Source organism: Danio rerio, chromosome 18 (genome assembly GCF_049306965.1).
Source record: "Danio rerio strain Tuebingen ecotype United States chromosome 18, GRCz12tu, whole genome shotgun sequence".
Taxonomy (NCBI): Eukaryota; Metazoa; Chordata; class Actinopteri; order Cypriniformes; family Danionidae; genus Danio; species Danio rerio.
The window spans coordinates 9,098,024-9,112,500 of NC_133193.1; the positions used below are offsets into that span (position 1 = coordinate 9,098,024).

General features: G+C 36.1%; 1 protein-coding gene across 19 annotated transcripts in view; it reads right to left on the bottom strand.

Annotated features, from left to right (window-relative positions):
• The window catches only part of shank3a (SH3 and multiple ankyrin repeat domains 3a), a 569,169-nt gene that overhangs the window by 263,152 nt on the left and 291,540 nt on the right, over window positions 1–14,477 (bottom strand). The window lies entirely within an intron of this gene.

The window sequence follows — 14,477 nt, forward strand, 5'->3', positions numbered from 1 at the left end:
AGAAAATCCAAATATGAATCCAGATATGAATGTGTTTAAAAAAAGAGGAATCATTTTAAAATAAGGCACTTCTTCTTTGTTTTTCAAAAGGATTTTTAACTCTGGCTTTAATAAATTTGCTTAAATGAATATCTAGTGGCTAAACATAAACAGTTTCTTTGGTGTCTCTCAACCACGTTTCTGGAAGACCACCAACACTGCATGTTTTGGATGTCTCCTCTATCTTTCACACCAGTTTCAGGTCTTTCAGTATCCGTTAATGAGCTGATGATGTCAATCAGGTGTGCTAGATTAAGGAGACATGGAAAATGTGCAGAGCTGGTGGTCCTCTAGGAAAGTCGTTGAGAAACACTGAAGAAATCGATCGGCTTTTAGCATATAATTCACTTTATTATATAATGTCTGCTCTTCTTGAAAGCCACCTTTCGAGTCTTTACACTGTTTACACGTCTCGCTAGTGTTTTTATCGCTTTCTCTGCTGATATTTTTCAAAATTTGCCTGCTCATGTCAGCACTTTTGATCATTTTCACAAAATACTGAATATTTTGTGGTACATATGTCTTAACAAAATATTTCAAATATTTGTGTATACTTTAAATGTACTATTAAATACATTAATAGTCCAGCTTTATGCATTATTTTGTAATAAACACTTGAATGTGAGTTTTATATATAAAGAAAGAAAAAAAATATGGGAAAAAAGGAGGAAGAGTGATGGTACGTCAGAGAAACAGAGGTGATTTGGGGATTGAGCCAATAAGAAAAAAGCCCACGATAATTCATTCAGTGGCAGTGGCAGTGCCAGTGTATCCCATAGAGAAGAGTGACAGAACAGTCCAACAAACAAAAGATCCCATTAAGTGTGATTTAGAAGTGTTTTAATCACAACGATAACAGGTATGTCCTCGAAAAAGCATCGTAATAGAGTATAAATAGCTCATACCCATGTTATTATACACAAAACTGTCCTTGTAAACCATTCAAACACACACACACACACACACACAGACACTGCAGTCGACTGCAGCATGTGCTCATTGATCAGAAAAGATACGACTGAAACTACATTAAGCCACGCCTCCTGCTTTATGCGACTGATTAAAGGGTGTGGTTTCTCTATCTCTTCTTTAAGTCCAATCCAGGACTTGTAATTGGTTGATAAAGTTATTGTGGATTCAGACTGCTTGGAAACAGAAGTGCCAGACCAATATATTGGACAAGATGTCTATATCCAAATTATGAATATGAATGTGTTGGGTTTTGAGGGTTTAGAAAAAGAAGAATCAATTCGGAATAATGTTCTTTCTTTATTTATTTTTTTTTTTTAAAGGATGTTAACCTCCTAGGGCTTAGTGTCCACATACGTGGACAGCACATTTTAGCTCTTCAGTGCCTATTTAAAATACTTTGAATGTTTTATATTTTGTTACAGACATACAGTGTCATCCTACTAGTGTTTTGAAGCATATGAAATGTCTTAAACACTATTTTTAACTGTCCAAAATGGGCAAATATTTTTGTTTTTACTCTCTGATAGTCAAAACATGTACAAAAATGTATATGTTATATATGCATTAAAAACAGTCAGGAAAAAGTGTTTTATGTAAATTCAGACCACGAGTCCACAAATCTGGACATCATTTTTCTCTAAAAGTATATCATATCAAAAGATGATACTTCGGTGTTATTCTTATAAGGTTCCAACAAGCCCAAATAGCAAAAAGAAATAAAAAATGCATGTAAAAAAACACCTTGGGCCTAAAGCTGGCTGTAATACATTTGCTTAATCAATGAACCGATGGCTGAACATGAACAGTTTCGCAAATAGTAATTGATAAGTATTTGGCAATGAAGCAACCCAGGCTCATTCTGATTACGCACCCCTGTAAACATTTCAGTAGAGCGCCAAATATATCCAAGGAGCTACGTTTTTTGCAGTTTTTGTTTTCACGAAGGCTGCTGTATGCACTTTTTCAGATGTCAAATTTCTCTCATTAGTGCCATTTGGCCCTGCTCTTCTTGCTTAAATCCACCAGAGGCCGCTGTTGACTGTTGACTGACTGACTGACCGACTGACTGACCGACTGATTGACTGACCAACCAACTAATCACCCCTTCCCTAAACCTAACGGACTGTTTTAAAAGCAATCCAGAAAAAGTAAAGCCCCCTGATTTTTCCATGTTTTCAGATTTTACCACATTCTCACCCTGTTATTTACTTTATTCATTACATTTTTTGGCTTCTGTTTTTGTATTACATGCATTTTTTACTTTAACTCTGCTCTGCATCTCAAATCCACCAACGTACATGTCAAGCTACCAACCAAACTGGTAACAGGAGAAAAGCTGTCCATTTGGATATAAGCGGTCAGCTGGTTAGCGAGAAAAAGAACGTCGTCATACCACCCCATAGCATTACTTTTAAAGATGAAACGCAGCCGTACATAGCTCTGGCTACATAATTTGTGATCTCCAGAAATGTATATAGAGCTACGTTTTTAGAATGAGCCCTTGTTGCAATTAAGTCACTATAATATATAATTTCTGTCGGTTTTGAAAGCCTCCTTTTCAGTTTTAATACTGTTTACATATGTAGCTGGTGTTTTTATTTCTTTATCTTTTGATATTTTTCCAATGCTGATGTCAGCATTTTTGATGATTTTCACAAAAATGTCAAGGCTCAAAATATTTTGTGGTATACATATCTTAACATATTTAAAAACGGCCGGTAGCTATCTCTCTGCAACTCCACATGGTCGCCCACTGAAGCTAAGCAGGTCAGTAGGTCAGTACCTAGATGGGAGACCACATGGAAAAGCTAGGGGACTGCTGGAAGTGGTGTTACTAAGGCCAGCAGGGGACGCTCAACCTGCAGTCGGTGTGGGTCCTAATGGCCCAGTATATTGATATGGATATGTGAAACCGAGGTCCTGACTTTATGTGGTTGTTAAAATCCTAGGCTGTCCTTCGAAAAAGAGCAGGGGTTTAAATTTGCCCACTGGCCTCTGTCCATCATGGCATCCAAACCATATCGTAATTGGCTTCCTCACTCTTACCCACCAATCAGCTAGTGTGTGATGTGTGATCTGGAACAATATGGCTGCTGTCATTTCATCCAGGTGGATGCTGTACACTGGTGGTGGAAGAGGAGATTCCCAACAAAAATGTGTAAAGTGCTTTGAGTGTGCAGAAAAGAGCTATATAAATGTAAGGAACTATTATTATTAAAAGAAAGAACAAAGCCTCTGCTTTACAAATAAATACCTTAATAGCTCAACCTCATGCACTCATTTGTAATAAACACCGAATGTCGGTTTCATGTAAAAGAAATTAAAAACATATGGGGGAAAGGAGGAAGAGTGATGGTACTTTAGAGGAAGAGAGGTGATTTCGGGATTGAGCCAGTAAGAAAAAAGCCCATGCGTATTCATTCACACTCATTCATTGGCAGTGCCAGTGTGTCCCATAGAGAAGAGTGACGGAACATTTAACACAACAAAAGATCACATTAAGTATGGGATTTTGAAGTGTTTTTAATTACAAGGACACAGGTATGTCCTTGAAAAGCCATTGTAATGGAGTACAACTAGGTCATATCCATTCTATTATACCAAAAGAACTGTCCTCGTAAACCACCAAAACCAGTAAGCACAAACACACTGCAGTCGACTGCAGCTTGTGCTCACTGACCAGAACAGATATAACTGCGACTACATTAAGCCACGCCTCCTGTTAGATGTGATTGGTTGTAAGGAAAAACCAGCATGGTGTGGTTTTCTCCTCTCTCCCTCCCTTTCTCTCAGTCTCTGATGTTTGAGGTGGTGCTTGTAATTGGTTGATTAATCTATTGTGGATTCAGACAGCTGCTTGGAAACAGCCAATATATTAGGCAAGATTTCTGTACACATCTTTAATAATTAAGAAGAGAAAAACTAAATGATTAATTTTGTAAAAAGTATCAATACGGAAAAATGCATAATTGCATTTACAAAAGCACAAAAAATTCACTTAATCTATGTATTGATGACTAAACATAGCCAGTTAGCACTTATTGATTAATATTTGGCCATTGCTGTAATCAGTTTTTATAAAAGCATATGATATATCTTTATTTATTTATTGGTAATATAACTGAAAAGGTCCAGTGCAGCAAAATCAAGTTTTAACATTGTTTACATGTTTTATTACGTTACATTTATTCTGCATGTGGTTGATTATTTGATTTTCCTTTGCTTGTTTTAAGAATTGGCTGCATGCTGGCGCCGTCGGTAACATGAACGCCTCACAGCAAGAAAGTTGCTGGTTCAAGCCTTGGCTGGGTCAGTTGGTGTTTCTATGTGGAGTTTGCATGTTCTCACTGTGTTGCGTGGGTTTCCTCCGGGTGCTTCGGTTCCCTTCACAACTCCAAAAACATGCGGTACAGGTGAATTGGGTGAGCTAAAATTGTCCGTAGTTTTGCAGGGTTGCAGCGTAAAACATATGCTGGATAAGTTGGCAGTTCATTCCGCTGTGGCGACCCCAGACTAATCAAGGGACTAAGGCGAAAAAGAAAGGAATGAATGAATGAATGTTTTGGAAAATTGTATGACTGTAACAAACAGGACTGGTAACCACTCATCCAGCCAGCAGAGCGAGCCGTCGCCTGAATTCTGACTGCCATATTAACCTGGCCACACCACTCAACACTCATTACGAAGTATTGCTTGTACCTGCTGCCTTACCATGTGCACTCTCATTGTTTTGTATTGCTTTTCTGTTGTGACAGTTGAGCCTGTATTTTCAACTACTGCCTTTTGGATTATTGATTTTGCCTTGATTGCCTGGTTAGACTGATTGTTTATTTATCTAAATCTTGACTTTACTGACTATGATTCAGCCTTGTGATTTGGATTTGCTTGCTGATTACAACTAAACTTTTTGCACTTGGCTCTACTCTGTGTTCATGTCGTCACCACTGCCACCATCACAATGAATCAACGATATCTCACGGCAATCCGTAACTTATTGATTTAGTGGCTAATTCATATTAATTCGTATGATCTCAATTGTTCAGTTTAGTATGATTTTTCATCTCTCAATGACGATTGAGGTTTGGTGCCACATCTTTTTTTTAAATTGTCCATTTTCATACAACTGAACAAATTTGTTTGAGTTAGCCACTAAACTGACAAAACATAAATGGTTACATTTCCTTGTGAGATCAGGCTGGTATGACAGTACAAACATACAAAGTTTAAACAACAATAAATATACACATGATACAACAAAACACTGTATACCAAATTTGTTTGACCAAATCTGTCTGACGAGGAAGTAGGGCTGGGCGATATTGCAAAAAAAATTCTCACAATATCATATTTCATATCCTTTGATATCGATAATTATTCATTTTTTTATTTAGGAATTATATGAATTTTTGTTATTTAACCACTTTTTTATTTACCAACAGTACTAAGGCAAATAGTTTTAATAGTCAAAAAACACAATATTCAAACAAATTGTCTCATCTCTTTATAAAAAAATAGACATAAATGTTAAAGAGATACTTAAACTTGATAGGTAAAATGATACAAAGTGTGTGCATTGGTAAAGCGTAAATGCTGAAAAATCAAAGCAAACTTTAAGGTAGTTCAACATCTGTAAGATGTCAATAATAATGATACAGTAAACCTCAAACTGTCAACAAAACAAATTATGATAATCAAATCTGAGCTTTCATTATTATTCAAATACTGTACATATTGCATTATTACAAATTGTGAAGATGAAGGACTCAAAAATCTTTCAGATGGGGAGCTAGTGACTGGGATACACAAGAAAAGAAACCAAAAAGCCACTTTGGTCACATCCTTACATCCTTTTTTATTTACAATCTCCTCACTGCTGCTATACGGCACTCATTTTTGCATGTATTGTTATTCTGATCTGAAGTGACAAGCGTGCACGCATGTGGTTTCCTTCACCATTTACAATGGGCTTTGCACCCGTGCTCCCCTGGTGTCTCTGGTAACTAGCTGACCATTAACTGTTTTCTCAGAGGATGACAAAAGGTAGAGGTGTGAACCTATACTGTTCTCATGATTCGGTTCAGTTACGATTATCATGCCATCGATTCGGTTCATTTCGTTATCTCGGTGCATCACGGTGCATTGATGATGTTTTCCATACACAGTGTTAAATTTTGGGGGGAGGCTTTAACAAGCTGTCTGTATAAACACAGACACTCAGCACCACACTGTCTCTCATTCACAAACATACACAAACATAGACAGCACCAAACAAACAAACAGACAAACACACACACGCACACGCACACACACACACACACACACACACACACACACACACACACACACACACACACACACACACACACACACACACACTTTAGCCCTCGCAATATGCATTTAGCCGGGAGAGCTCGCACTGAGCGGAGCAAAAAACAAAAAATAAACGAAAAAAAAGAGGCACTTTTCCGACGGTCCCTTACTCCGCTCCGCACAAGCTCTCCCAGCTAAACACATATTGTGAGGGCTTAAAGGGAGCAGTGTTCTTGATGTTGAGCGAAAAAGTAGAAAAAGACAGCTGTGAAACATAACCAGCTTTGTTGTTTTGAGGTTTTTGAGTTATTGTCGCTATAACTGAATGTGTCAGGAATATCGAAAACAAAACCAACTTAACCGCGTTTATTTCTGGTGCCCCCCTGGATGTACAGCGCCCTTAGCATTTGCCTATTCTGCCTATGCCAGTGTTGTAAATACCGGCGCTCACCTCCCTTGCGACAGAGCGCATAGGAGATAAATGACGTCAGTACATAATAACCGGTTATGATTATTACTGAACCGATACCGAATTGTCCGCGTCTGCATCACGGTGCACCGAAAAAACAATTAATTTTGACACCCCTAACAAAAGGACTAAACATTGCTGCAGCTTTGATGAGTGGGCTTGACAAACCACCTGAAGAAAACATACTTTTTAATCTCTGACACTTTTGCAGACACTTGCGCCAGTTTGCACCAGATACTTTCTTTCTTACAATCACTCCATATCTCTATAAAAAAATTAACATTTTGCATTTCAGAGTTACTAGAAATGAGATATTTTTATTATGTTTAGAAATATGTTGACTTTAGGAATTAAATATACAGGGGGGGCTAATAATTCAGAAGGGCTAACAATTCTGATTTCAACTATATATAGCACTTTTATTGGTATTGTGGTATTTTAATATGAAAAATCTTAACATATTGTGCCTTTTAAAGCTGAAAAAACAGTGGGGGATCAATTTAAATATGAAGCTTCTATAAGAAAAAAGGAATGTGGGAATGAAAACGCACTTGATAACCTCACCAACAGATATTTGGCATTGAAATAACTAAGCATGCATGTACAGGCACACTAGTCCAAACACTGCAGTGGTAACAATTTGTAGCAGCATAATGAACTGATACAGGGGTCAGGCGTTTGCTGCAGTCTGATTTACTCACACAGACTGCATTTAAAGTGTGTTTATAAGAGAGAAAGACACAAACATGGCAGACACTGGGAGAGGAAACTCTTAACAGCTCCATAATATCATTCCAAACCCTATATACAGTTAAAGTTAAAATAACTAGGCCTCCAGTGTTTTTTCTCTTTAGAATATTTCCTAAATGATATTTATCAGAGCAAGCATTTTTTCAACGTAAATATGATAATATTTTTTCTTCTGGAGAAAGTCTTTGTTGTTTTATTTAGTCTAAAATAAAAGCAGTTTTTACAATTTTTAAAAGCCATTTTAAGGTCATTATTATTAGCAATATTTTATTCGACTGTCTGCAGCAGTGGTCCCCAACCTTTTTATGACCACAGACCTGGCTAACACTTGTCAATTTTACTATGGCCTGGGCAGTTATGTAGATTTATGTAGGGCAGGTGTATGTAGATTTCTAGACAACCATCAAGCTGACAAAACATTACTGCAACTCTGATACAAGTGTTTTTACAGGATTTTTTGCAGGTTTCACCAAGTTACATTTTAAAACAATTTCAAGACCACTATGAATACAATTTTAGACTTACACAAGGTTAAATGCTAAAGATTGTTTTTTTTAATATCCCAGTTAGAAAAGATTTTCACTCTCCCTATCAAAAAAATATTATAATTTAATACATCTAATAATACAATAATAATCTTTTTTTGAATATTTTGTATTATTTTTAAATATATCCAAAACATAGCTGTCAATTAGGGATGCTCCAATCAGTTGATGCAAAAGAAGTTAAAATGCACACATATAAATCCATTACTTTTTTACTAACAGGAAATAGGCCTGTGCACTAGTGTTTATTGCAGAAGATACTGTAGCTATTATTATGTATTCATGTTTAAAAAAAAAAAAAAAAAAAATGTATATATATATATATATATATATATATATATATATATATATATATATATATATATATATATGATATTTCCAGTCAGGTTTTAGTGAACTTGCAATATTGTCAAAAACACAGAACTTCCCATTTTTAAATGTAAAAAGGCCTAAAAACATGAAAGGTCATTCAAATATTTTGCTCATCAACTAACACAAACACTTGCAATTGGTTCATTAGATCGGCCAGATCAGCGAGTACCGATCGAGTAATTAAATTTGATTATCCGGCGATACCGATATCTGGCCGATCAATTGGAGCATCCCTACTGTCAATTACTTTAGTCTAAAATAATAATAATTTAATAATAAAAAAATAAAGCAGTATCCTCAGCAGTAAAGAAATGGAGAACTTTTAAACATATGTTACTGTAAGGAAAATAATTAAAAGCTATTTTTAAAATAAAATCAGTGAAATGTATTGTTGGTGATTGTATAGGTGTTAATGGCCAGACTGGGTAGCTATACATGAAGAAAGGAAAATTAAGACTTGTAAGAAAAGAGATTAAAGACCTACAAATTTTAAGACTTTTTAATGTCTAAAATTTAGCTTTGGAGATTTAAGACTTTTTAAGGCCTAAAATTTAGCTTTTGGAGATTTAAGACTTTTTAAGGCCCCGCGGATACCCTGTATTGATGAAGAAAATAAAAGAAAGCACTTGTGTTTGGGTGCTCTGTGATTTTCTATTATAATTAGCTTACTGAAATGTGTTTATTCCATACAATGTATGAAGCTGATCCGTCAGTTCTTGTCTAATAATTCAGAATGACTTCAACTTTAAATATGCTTTGTGTCTTATATTTATGAACACATATTACATCGGAAGATCCTAAGAGGAACTGCAGCTCTTTTCAAGCCCATCTCTAGTTTCCTCAGGTTTTTGTAATTTCAATCTTGTTTGAATTGAACTATGCCTGTTAAAATAACAAATTAACCGTATTTGGGGGTATTCGCAGAGAAATTTATTCCTGCCCTGACAAAAAAGTCTGGTGCTTTCACATCAACCTCATCTATTGTGTTGAATTCTGTAATGAAAACTAAATTTCGCATTGCATGCAAATCACATTACTGCCTCGTACACCTTACTGACAACAGGAAAAGGTTGGTGGTTTGTTTGCCGCTGCAATCCCATCTGACATGGAAATTGAATTAATACAGAAAGTCCAATCATAAAACACTGCATACATGTTAGCAGCCAAGCATTAGACAGGCAATCCTAATTCTTCTCACATAAAATAAAAGATGGATGAATAAAATTACTGTAGAGTGCAAACTACAGAATCTACAAGTAAAATTGTTGGGCATATTTAGAACAACAAACATTTACTGACATATTAAGGGCCCTATCATACACCCGGCGAAGTGTGGTGCAAGGCGTGACGCAGTAGTCTTTTGGTAGTTTAAGCTTGGCGCAAGAGTCATTTTAAGGCGTTGCGCTACGCTGTTTAAATAGCAAATGCATTAGTGCTCATTTTTGCGCCCATAGGCGTTCTGGTCTAAAAAGGAAGGCGTTCTGAGGCGGACCGCTGGCGCGTTGCTATTTCGAGAAACTATAATAGATTTTTCATTAGACCAAAACTAAGCAGGTCTAAACTCCGGCGCAGAGTTGCGCCTCGCTTACGCACTGCTTAATACGCACAAGAGAGCAATAGGCAAATATCTTTACATATGAAAAAATGTAAATATTAAAGATATATATAGGATATAATAAGAATAGATATAGAGTATAAATATAAAGGATTAAAATATTACAAAACATATTATTTTCTAGCCTACATAAATATGAAAAACCACTGCTTTTATGTCTTCTTCGTCTCGGGAGGCTTTTTCAGTTCATTCATAACAATTTTCTTTTGTATAATGTTATTATTATTAACAGTATTATTTATTATATCCATATTTATATTTGTTTTATTAAAAACAAGCTTAGATTTGCCCACCTGTCAGGTTTTAGACCATATGGGGCAAAGCATGTGTTTTAGGATATAACTCAGTTTTTTGAAGACATTTTGTTATTATTATTCATTTATTCGTTTGCTGGAAATTAGAACTGAATTTAGAAATAGTTTTGAAACGAATATTTGCGCTTAACAAACAAAAGTATTTATTTATAAACTAATTGATGTCTGTGCATAAAGGTTTCCCTATCCAAGAGCGAAAGTGAAAGTGATCCATTATCTCTCATTCTCACGTTGTAGATGCTCTGTTTAACAGTTTTCTGTTAAAAAACTGTTAACTGTTTGCTTGTGAAATGCTCAGTTTTTCCACTTAGACTTACATTGCGTCCTGTAAATAGCGAATGCGCTCTTGGCGCGACGCAGCTGACTCTTAAAGGGAATGGGAGATGAGACTGTAATTGGTTTATTCTTAAAACACACCTATAACTCATTAAGAAAATAAACTAAACCCTTTTAGACCATGCGCCGAAGCGCAAGGCAGATTTCCCGTTCTTAAATTAGCAAAAACGCGTCCTGACACGCCCTGAAAGCGTTGCGCATGGACCGTCAAAATAGAGCCCAAAGAGATTTGAGATCCCAGCACAGTCCCAAAATGCTATTTGTTATTTAAAATCTTAACCTCAAGGTTTTTAAACCAAAATGTTTCACCAGGTTTGCTATACAGTGTGCAGAGTAGTGTGAGGTTATCCAGACACAGACCCCATAAGTGCCTGTAAACAAAAGTTTGCAACACTTGCCCCACCCCTGAGTTCTTCTGATTGATTCACAGCTTTCAAACTGATATTGATGAGTGGTGCTGTGTGCAAAAATTGAAATTATTGTAACTTCTTGACACACGTCATCTGAAATATATAATATAAAAACGTAATTATAATGCTGGGTTACACACAATCCTTTTGTACTGGGACAATATGAAGGAATTAAGTTCACTTATTAGTTTTTACAAATTTAAGTGGATTGAACATAACATAATTCAGTTGCCACCCTAAAATAAATAGTTGCTCAATTGAAACTTTTAATTTTTTTCTGAGAGTTGCCTTATATATATATATATATATATATATAAAGCAAATATTATATATACAGTATATAACAGTTTCCCAGCAATGGGTTGAAGCTGGAAGGGCATTCGCTGCATAAAATATATGCCAGAGTAATTGGCGGTTCATTCCGCTGTGGCGACCCCTGATAAATCAGGGACTAAGTCGAGGGAAAATTAATGAAAAAATAAAAATAGGCTACAAGGACAAATACACTGCACACCAGCAATACTCCCATTCCTGGCACATCTGAGCTTCATTTCTTCAGTCTATCTGTGTGTTTGATGGAGGGACGAGTCAGAGGGCTGTTCTGCACTGAAGGTTGACTGTCAGTAATGAGCTTGCTCAGGTGTAGCAGGAGGTGGAGGAAGGTGGAGGCCAAAGAGAAGATGACTGGAGATCAGGAATTAAGGATTGATGTGTCGTGAGATTGAGAGGTTGAATTAGACAAAGGTGAGGCTGAGGGCACTAGTCAAACAGGGCACATTTACTTTCAACTTGAAAAAAAAAAAAAGTGTGTGTGTGCAAGCATCTGCGCACACACGGATATAAACTGAAAAGAGTTAGTAGCCTGAACACGTCTCTCCAAACAAGCAGCTCCAAACCTGTACTAGCTCAGTCTGGATCAGAGACTTCTGTATCACACACACACACACACACACACACACACACACACAAACACACACACACACACACACACACACACACACACACACACACACACACACACACACACACACACACACACACACACACACTACATACAGACTGTCTAAGAGGAATGGGCTGAATGTCAGAGAAACAGAAAGAAGCAGCTCAGATATCAGATTTTAACATTCAACACACTCGCCTGTGCAACACCTTCAGTTTATAGAGAGCAGAAGACTGAGATTAAGTTAGTGCCATGAAATAAATGAATGAAACTCGTTTGTTCTAAGGAACTGATTTTATAATGAAGCAAAAACATACAGCATCAAGCTTATAGAATGAACGTAAAGTCAGATAGAAGATAGAATGAATAGAATGACTGACAGATAGAATGATAGAACGAAAGACAGACAGACAGACAGACAGACAGACAGACAGACAGACAGATAGACAGACAGACAGATAGATAGATAGATAGATAGATAGATAGATAGATAGATAGATAGATAGATAGATAGATAGATAGATAGATAGATAGATAGATAGATAGATAGATAGATAGATAGATAGATAGATAGATAGATAGATAGATAGATAGATAATATACTTATAAGGAAATAACAATATAACGATGGATAGATAGATGGAAGGATATAATAATGGATGGATCTAACAATAGAATGATGTAACACTTGATAAAATGGTATAACGCATGATGGATGGATAGAACGTTAGAAAACTGATGGATAATAAGAACAATATAATGACGGCTTAATAGATAAAATTGTATAACGATGATGGATGGATGGATGGATGGAACAAAATAAAGATGGACGGATGGATAGAGGGATAGATGGATATAATGATGGATGGATGGATTTATAGATACAGTTGAATGTTAGTTTGAATGATAGAACGCTTGATAGAATGTTAGAATAATTGATGGAAGGATATATCAATATAACCATTGATGGATGGATTGATGGACGAATAGAGCAATATAACAATGGATGGAAGGATGGATGGATAGATGGAACAATATAACATTGGATGAATGGATGGATAGATGGTTGCATGTTTATAACAATGCAACCATAGATGGATGGACTGATTGATGGATGAATGGAGTGATACAACAATGGATGCATGAGTGGACCGATGGAATGAATAAAAATAGATGGATGGATGGAACAATATAACAGTAGATTGATGGATGAATGTATAGATAGAATGATATACCAATGGATGGATGGATGTATGGATGGACAAATTGATGGATGAATGGAATGACGTGACAATGGATGGATGGAATGATATAACAATGGATGGATAGATGAATGAATGAATGGGTGAATGGATGGAATGATATAACAATGGATGGATAGATGAATGAATGGATGGATGAATGGATGGATGGATGGATGGATGGATGGAATGATATAAAAATGGATGGATGAATGGATAGATTGAACAATATAACAACAGAAGGAAGGATGAATGGATAGAACAATATAACAATAGATGGATTGATGGATGAATGGAGTGATATAACAACGGATGGATGGATGCATTGATCAATCAAATTGATCAAAAGAATGAATAACAATGGATGGGTGGATGGATGGATGGAAGGATGGAACGATTTAACCATAGATGGATGCATGGATATAATGATACATGGATCTGACACTTAATAGAACTATATAATGCTTGATAGAATGATATATCGCTTGACAGAATGATATAAGTCATGATAGATGGATAGAATGTTAAAACAATGGATAGATAGATGAACGTATGAATAGATATACACAGTAGAATGTTAGTTTAACTGATAGAACGCTTGATAGAATGTTAGAATGATTGATGGATGGATATAACAATATGACCATTGATGGATGGATTGATGGATGAATGGAGTAATTTAACAATGGATGGATGGAATGATATAACAACGGATGGAAGCATGGATGGATGTATGGATAGATGGATGTATGAATAGAACAATATAACCATAGATGGATGGATTGATGAATGAATGGAGCAATAAAACAATGGATGGATGAATGGCTCGATGGAATGAATAGCAATAGATGGATGGATGGATGGATGGACGGATGGATGGATGGATGGATGGATGGATGGAGCAATAAAACAATGGATGGATGAATGGCTCGACGGAATGAATAGCAATAGATGGATGGATGGATGGATAAATGGATAGAAGGATATAACAATGGATGGATGAATAGATGGATGTATGGATGGAAGGAACAATATAACAATGGATGGATGGATAGATGGATGGATGGATAGATGTAAGGATAGAACAATATAACCATAGATTGATGGATTGATATAAGAATAGAATGATAAAACAATGAATGGATTGATGGATTGAATAAC